The sequence below is a fragment of the Fukomys damarensis genome, unplaced genomic scaffold (genome assembly GCF_012274545.1).
Source record: "Fukomys damarensis isolate Sample0158 unplaced genomic scaffold, DMR_v1.0_HiC HiC_scaffold_39, whole genome shotgun sequence".
Lineage (NCBI taxonomy): Eukaryota > Metazoa > Chordata > Mammalia > Rodentia > Bathyergidae > Fukomys > Fukomys damarensis.
In genome coordinates this window covers 32,947,529-32,955,697 of record NW_022900951.1, presented here as the reverse complement: position 1 = coordinate 32,955,697, position 8,169 = coordinate 32,947,529, and the positions used below count along the sequence as shown (strand labels likewise).

The 8,169-nt window shown below is 34.3% G+C and overlaps 1 protein-coding gene across 2 annotated transcripts in view; it reads right to left on the bottom strand.

Moving 5' to 3' along the window:
• Sytl5 (synaptotagmin like 5) overlaps positions 1-8,169 on the bottom strand; it is a 232,509-nt gene that overhangs the window by 182,244 nt on the left and 42,096 nt on the right. The window lies entirely within an intron of this gene.

Genomic DNA, 8,169 nt, shown 5'->3' with positions numbered 1-8,169 from the left:
CCCCCCCCCGCCTCTACTCTACTCTCTCTCTCTCTCTCTCTCTCTCTGTCTCTCTCTCTCTCCTCTCTATCTCTCACTCACTTTTATGGTACTGGTTATGGAATGCCAGGCCTCACATACGCTACAAAGCACTCTACTCACCCAGCTCCTCATAAAGGATTTTATATCAGTTTTAGAGGATTTTAATTCTAACTATAATTACTTTGAGTTCAAATGTAAACTTCAGAGTACTTCAAAATTAAAATTTTATTGTTCTACTTTATTTTTAATACATTAGTATGTGCAGTGTTAAATTTAATAAAGCTCACTGTCTTTCAAGTCATCTGCAAGTAGCCTCAGTCTCTTTACTCTACTGGGATGCTGGAGGAGCATGATGGCCTTTTATTGGAAAAGAGTAATTTGAGGTTGAATATCCCTAGTGAAAAATATCTTCTCCAATGCTAAGTCAGTGCTGTTAAGTTTTTGTCATATTATTCCCCATAGGCCAATGTTTTCTTGTTATAAGTACATGAGAGTCTCTGCCTGGGAATTTTTCTGGTCATAGACACATGGTTGTGGGACAGGTAAAAAAAATATACCAATGGCTCAAAGCCTGTAGGTAAACCAATCATGGGTCAAAATTTGTGGATAAATTTCCCATCTCCCTCATTTTTAGTTGAGGCACTTCTGAGACTGGTTCTCTACAGACTCAGATTGCCTCCGTGGAATTGAGCCTCTGGTACCCACAGAAGAACTCTGCTAATTGATATAATTTATATTGGCTTTCTCCCCTCAGTACTTATGTTTCCTAAGCCCACCTCTCATATGAACTCTAGTCCGTGTCCCAGAGTCTGTTTCTAGGGACTCTTGAATTATGACATGCCTTACATACATTTGGTCTTCCCTTTTATGTTCATTTATGGATTATCCACATCCATGTATTTCACTCTATATAATATTAGTGATGTTTTAATCCAGGGCTGGTTACTATTCCCATAGTAGCAGAGATATTATACATTGCTTTAATTGACTGGAGCTAGATTTTTCAAAATGCATCTTTAGCTTTTTCAAATTGTTCCTTCAGTTATTATTCCTTCATCAGCCCTTTGAAAGAACTCCTGTGGGTATTAATAAAATGCATTTCAAGTAATAATCAGGGTCTAGAGTTTGGTGTGAAGAGGAAAAAAGATAAATAGCATCATTATACGATAGTGTTTGCACAAGGACCGTCTTCTGAATAGATTAATTCAAAACTGAGGAAGAAGTCAGGTAAGGAGACAATATAGATAATGGTAAACTAGACTAAGTATTAATTTAATTTAATTAATAGAGAAATTAAATATAAAAGTTCTGCAGCAATAGTTATTTTTAAATCAATGAATTAATTCCTTCAATGCTGGGGATTGAACACAGGTCCTTGTACATGCTAGGCAAGCACTCTGTAACTGAGCTACACTCCCAGATCAGCAACAGTTCTTAAAATGTCATATGAGAACCCTCAGGGATCCCCAAGATCATTTGAGGGGTTCCCTGAAGTCAAAGCTGCTTTTATAATACAAAAATTTTGTATTTTTAGTCGTTTTTTTCACAAGTATACAATGAAGCTTTCCAGAGGCTCTGTGACCTCCTGATGATGTCGTACTCTCTGATGGCTAATGGAATATGAGTCACGTATGCTTCTGTTGAAAACTGTCTCCATTTTAATTCTAATGTGGCAAATGCTGATGGATTGAACTGGCATAAACAATGCTCTTTACGGTCTTTTGTAATTTTGAGAGATCTAATGCCAAAATGTTCAAGAATCACTGTTCTGTGGTATTCTTCGGTACTAATGTAAGACATTTACAATAAAATAGATCAGGTAGATTTAGAAAACACTAGAAATAGAGCAAAAGTCAAAGAATTTTAAGGGTAGAAGGGCTTTTAGCTATTACCTAATCATCTTTAAAATAGATGAAGAGGGCCAAGGATTTAGCTCAGTGGTTCTGTCGCCTGCCTCACAAGTGCAAGGAACAAAGTTCGATCCCTCGTACCAAATTAAATAAATAAATAAAATAGGTGACGAAAGAGAAGCTAAGAAGTATTCTTACTCCAGGTAGGTAATGAAGGGTCAGGGCTAGAACACAAGATCTCTGAATTCTGAGTAGCTGTTTCTGCTTTGTATTTTGTTTTTGAATCTTAAAATAGTCTCACAGAGACCATTCACCTCATCTTCAGGGGAAATCATACAAATATTCAAGAGACATAAGAAATCTGTCCTGCAGAAATCACTCTAGATGTACTGATGCACACTGAATCAAAAGATTAAAAATGAATTTAATTATCTCCTCTCAAGTTCCTTCACCTAATATTTATTTTAAAATTTGACTATAGTCTTTCAAAGCAGTGTAGAGAGGCAACCCATTAAAGGAATTGAAAAGGAATTGAATTTGTTACTCATCACAAGGTCATCTTATCAGACTGCCCCTCTTACTCCTGAAGAAGACACTTTCTAAATTCCTTCCAAAGTCTTCCTAAAACACCTTCTAATCTGGAAATGTAACTTCATAGAAGAAAACACATCAGCACATGTGGATATGACAGTGCTTGATGAATAACAATATATAATATAGAAGACACTATTATTATTAACACTATCTTGTACATAGTTTAAAACTGGTACCAGATGCATTTCTGAGGCATTTTGGATTTCTGTGAGGCACTATAATGCCATAGTTAAGAGTATTTACTCATTGCTCTGTCAACCAAAGTTGGTTTCAAGTCTATTCTCTACTACTTATGGGTCATGTGAAGCCTAGCATGGGATTTGCCAATTTAAGGTTCACATTTCTCATTTATAAAGTTGGATAATAAAAGAGTTTATATTATATAATTGTTTTAAGATTAAGGAAGATAATGCAATACGAGTCAATTAAAAGATGGCAAATACTGATTTAAAGTGTAGTTTGAATATTACTTTTAATAGTACCATAATTATAATAAATGTGTCACTAAACACTCAAGTCTCAGAGACTGGTGAGGTAAAGGGGAAAGGTGCAGAGAACATTTCATAGATGATCAATGGCATATTGAGAAGGATGTCTCCACATAAGTTTTGGGAAAGAGCTTACCCTTACACCATTCCTGAGATTGCAAAAAATTGGCTTGAAACTCATAGCTATCAGTAAAATCGGGCTTGGGCAGAGGTAAAATCTGGGTCCGCACTAGAGTTAGGAAAATCTGAGATGCAAACTACGAATAACTTAAGGCTCTTGGCTTGTAAGACTCATTCTTTCCAAGACATTCTACTTTCTTCCCAGATGCATATCTTGTTTAAGTTTATTTTAATAATGAATGTCAGGTATAAATACATAAATGAGACACAAGCTGTAAGGAGGGTTTTGACCGTGCAGCATTTGTATTTCAAACAAGGCCCTTGAAGGATAAATAGTTTTCATGCCCAAAGGAATGTCCTTATAAAGGGGAAATGTCAGGCTAAATATCACATAATGTTACCTTCTGTAACATATTTGGCAAAATGTAAAGGACACTTGATATTATGTGGTGGAAAAATAATGACAGAACCAACTTTACCTGAGGACATAACTGCATGTATATTCAGTAATAATATATTTAGCACCTCACTATGTTGTACCGAACTCCTGGCACTGAAAACACTTAGTCCAGGTGAAACTTAATGTACTTAAAATTTAACGTTCCTGAATGGAGCCAGGCAATAATTATAACATGGCATGTAAGGGCCACCGGCATTCTCTCTGCCACTATTTATGTGTGACTTTAGCTAGTTACTTAACCTCCTATCTCTACTTGCTCATCTGTAAAATAAGGATAATAACAGTAATGACCTCACAGTATTGTTGTGAAGATTAAATGAGATAATGTACATTAGCATTTAGCACAATAACAAAAATGACCTATTTTTATTATCTGGTCAAAAGACACATTCAAAAACTATTTACCCAACTAATCAAAATTAAACTGTCCATGGCAGCAAGAAAGTTGAAGTTAGCACTATATATCAAAGAACTAACCAAGTGACCACATTTGTTTGGACATTGTAAAACTAATACCAGTCACAGTCATATAGAAAAAAAGTAATTGATATTTTAACCTAATTTCCATATTCAGTTTATTTCAATAAATATATACAGGATGTCTATTGTATGCCTGATATTAGCACATGAGATCATAGATGAAGAAAATAGTCCTTGATTTAAGGAGCTAATAGACTATTTAGAAAGCCAGCTAAACAAATAATTATAATACATTATGTAATGTTCAATAACAGAATTATGTATGTATAAGATGCAGAATTTGAATAGTGAACAAAATAAACCACATGCTGATGGTAGTGAAGGTGAGTTATAAACAAGGTTTTCAAGAACTAAGATATAGATAGATAGATAGATAGATAGATAGATAGATAGATAGATAGTTTGGATCTAGAAAGTCCAAATATCCTTAACAAATGTCCTAAGGTAATCAGTTCAATGAAGAAATGATAGTGTTCAACAAATGGAAGTTAAAATAATTATATACCCTTATATACTACACTATATATCCATATCTACACAGAGTCCACCAAAATGTATATATGCTTCAGGGAAACAAAAATTGCATGCCATTTTTTCCACAGATGATGTTACACTTGTGTGGGGCTATCACAAAAAACTCACTTCACTGACAGCTCTTAGAGAAGAAATTAAAAATGCATGTGTAGCAATCTCAACAACCAAGATTATCCAAGCAGCAGTTTGCTGTACTAATAAATGTCTGGAAGCTAATGGCCACCATTTTGAGAACCTCATGTATTTGTAGAGGCCAAAGGCAATGTGTATTAATCTCATGATGTCTCCATAATTTTAGTATTAAAATATTTACACAAACTTTTCTTTTTCTTAAGTGTGTATATATTTTGGTGATATATATATACTCACACATATATGCAATCTCCATATATAGTACTATAAACAAAAATTAACTTAAAATGAATCATAGATACAAATGAAATGCCAAAATTGTAACACTTAATGAAGAACACACAGAGAAAATCTTTGTGACCTTGGGTTAGGCAAAGAGTTCTTAGGACATGAAAGGTATGGACCATAAACAATGAAAAGATAACATACATCTCACCTAGATTAAAATCTTCCAGTCTTAAGAAGGTACTCTTAAGAAAATTAAAAAACAAGTCACAGGAAAAAATATTTTCAAAATACATATAATAAAGGACTTATATGCAGAATATTTTAAAAACTTTTTACAACTTAATAATAAGAAAACAGCCCATTTTTTTTTAAATGGGAAAAGATTTGAGCAAATGCTTCATTGAAGATATGGAATGTGGCCAGGAATTTAGCTCAGTGGTGCTGCACCTGCCTTACAAGTAAAAGGTCCAGAGTTTGATCCTTGGTACTGGGGGGAAAAAGATATAGGAATGGTCAATAAGCACATGATAAGATACTTAATACTATTATTCACTGTGGAAAAGCAAATTCAAGTGATAAAATAATGTCACTCTACATCTACTGTGATGGCTAAAATGAAAACGACTGGCCATATCATGTGTTAATTCCTATGCATTGTTTCTGAGAATTAAAAATAGCCACTTTGGAAAGCAGTTGAGTTGTTTCTTTCCATGTTAAATCTTACAGTCACTTTTTCTTTTTCTTTGTACTGGGGATCGAACTCAGGTCCTTGTGCTTGTGAGGCAGGCACCGGAACCACTGAGCTAAATCCCTGGCCCACAGTCACCTTCTGACACAATTCTACTAGGTATTTACAAAAGAAAAATAAAAATACAAGTCCATACTTGTACGTAAGTGCTCATAATTATTCATAATAGTCTCAACATAGAAATAATCTAAATGTGTACCAACTGGTGAATGGGTACACAAATTGAGATTTATCTACAGAATAGAATATTACTCCACAATAAAAAGAAAGATTACACAAGTAACAACATAAGTTAATCTCAAACACATTATTCAAAGTGAAAGTCAGACATGAAAGATTGGATATGCTATGATTCCATTTTTATATAAAATTCTAGAAAAGAAAATGCTATCATGAAAGAAAGCAAATCAGTGGTTACCCAGAACTAGGGGAAAGGCATTAACTGCAAATTGGCAAGAGAAAACTTCTTGGAGTAATAGAGTGTCTTCTTTATGGTAATTAAGTAGCTTCATACATGAAAAAAACCAACAGATTACATAGTTTAATTTGATGTATTTTGTTGCATATAGATTATACTTGAATAAATCTAATTTAAAAAAAACCTGATTGTTAAAATTTCCACAAGAAGAAACTATTAAATTGTCTGATTTCTTTTAAAATGAAAATTTTAGCAATAGAGCTCTAACATGTTCCAATTTTACGGAAAGAATCAAATATTCAAAATTACCATAAAGTTGGTAATGAATTATATGTAAATGACCTGCCTTCATCATAGTCCTAAAATGAGAATCTATTGTTAAAAGTAAGGAACCTATCTGTGAGCACTGTCTTGTTGTAACTTACATAATAGACCATTCCTTAGCTAAAAGAAATACTTATAAATTCAAATGTAATTATAGATGTGCCTTAGCTTAAAATTCCATATCTACATGCAAAAAGGATCATAGTTTAAGATAACCTGATACATGAAAATTTGGGGCTACACAGTAAATCATTATGCACTTTACAATAAGTATTTCATCCTCAATTCGCTTTAACAGTGAATTTTTCTAATACATTTTAAATAACTTGATTTAGATCAGTAAGATGGTGGAATAGCATTGCCTGCATCTTCCTTTCCCCCATGGACATACTGATTCCACAATATTACATAGACAGATTCTTTTTTCTGAGAAATTCAGCAGTTAATTGAGAGGCTACTGAATCCAGGGGAAATACAAAACCAGCCAGATCAAACCCAACAGAAAAACTGAAAAGACTTTTTCACCATAATGTCTACCTCTAGCAGAAAGCCCTGTGATTGGAGGGGAAATTCCAAGTCCTATATTTTCCTGGGGAGGGAAAACGTCAGATAGTGCATTTGCTATTCTAACTTTCATGCATGCTGCTCAAGAAACATCTGTCTTGATGGTGTGTGGCCTATCTTAGACTCCTGGGGGCCACTGAGTACAAAGATAGTTTGAACTGGCATACAAACACACCCCACATATCCCCTCCCCACGACTTAGGGAATGGACAATAAAATCCTGCTATTCTGGCTTTTCCCTAAGAGAGGAAAATGTTAGATTGTGTGTCTAATATTCCAAATTTCCCAGAGCCACACAAGAAATATAGCTTCTGTCTTGCCTGTCTCAGAGAACTGACAAAGTCTAGCATATGGTACATTCCCTGGGGGCTGCTAAGAATAAAGGCAGGAGTTAGGACCAGCATGAAAGGCATCTCTGGTGGGGTTAATTGGTGAAGACGGTTTTCTCCTGTATGAAGCCAATCCAAGAAGACTGGTAGAGGTGGCTGCTTTTTTGAATATACAGGTATCAAAATAAAAAAATCAAGAAAAAAGAAGAAACAGGGAAATATGTTCCATAAGAAACACCAGAATAAATCTCCAGAAATCAATTATAATGAAAAGGTAACATATGAATTACCCAACAAAGAATCCAAAATAAGCACCATAAACATGCTTGATATGCTAAGAAGAATGTATTTAAAAATGAGAATTTCAACACATGCAAAATATTTAAAAGTACCAAGCAGGAACATTGAGACTTAAGGATACAATACCTGAAAAATCCACCGAAGTTCAACAGCAAAGCAGATTAACAAAGAAGAAAGGACCACTGAACTCAAATATAGGTTACTGAAAATTAGAGTAGCAAAGAAGAAATAACAAGGAGTAAATTAACCTTTAAGGGATTTATGGAACACCATCAAGCAGACCGATACTGTATAGGCATTATGGAAATACAAAAGGGGGGAAATAAGAAAGGGGTGGAAAGTTTATTCAAAGAAATGCTGGTCACAACTTGAAGTAAAATGGACATCCAGATCCAGGAAATTCAAGGAACTATAATAAAATTAAGGCAGAGTATCATCACAAAATGTAATTTTCAAATTGGTAAAATAAAAGAAAAATGCAGCAAGAGAAAAATGATATGCCATGTACAAATGAATCCCCACTAAACTACCAGCAGATTTTTCAGCAAGCCCTTGCAGGCCACAAGGGAATGGGATGTT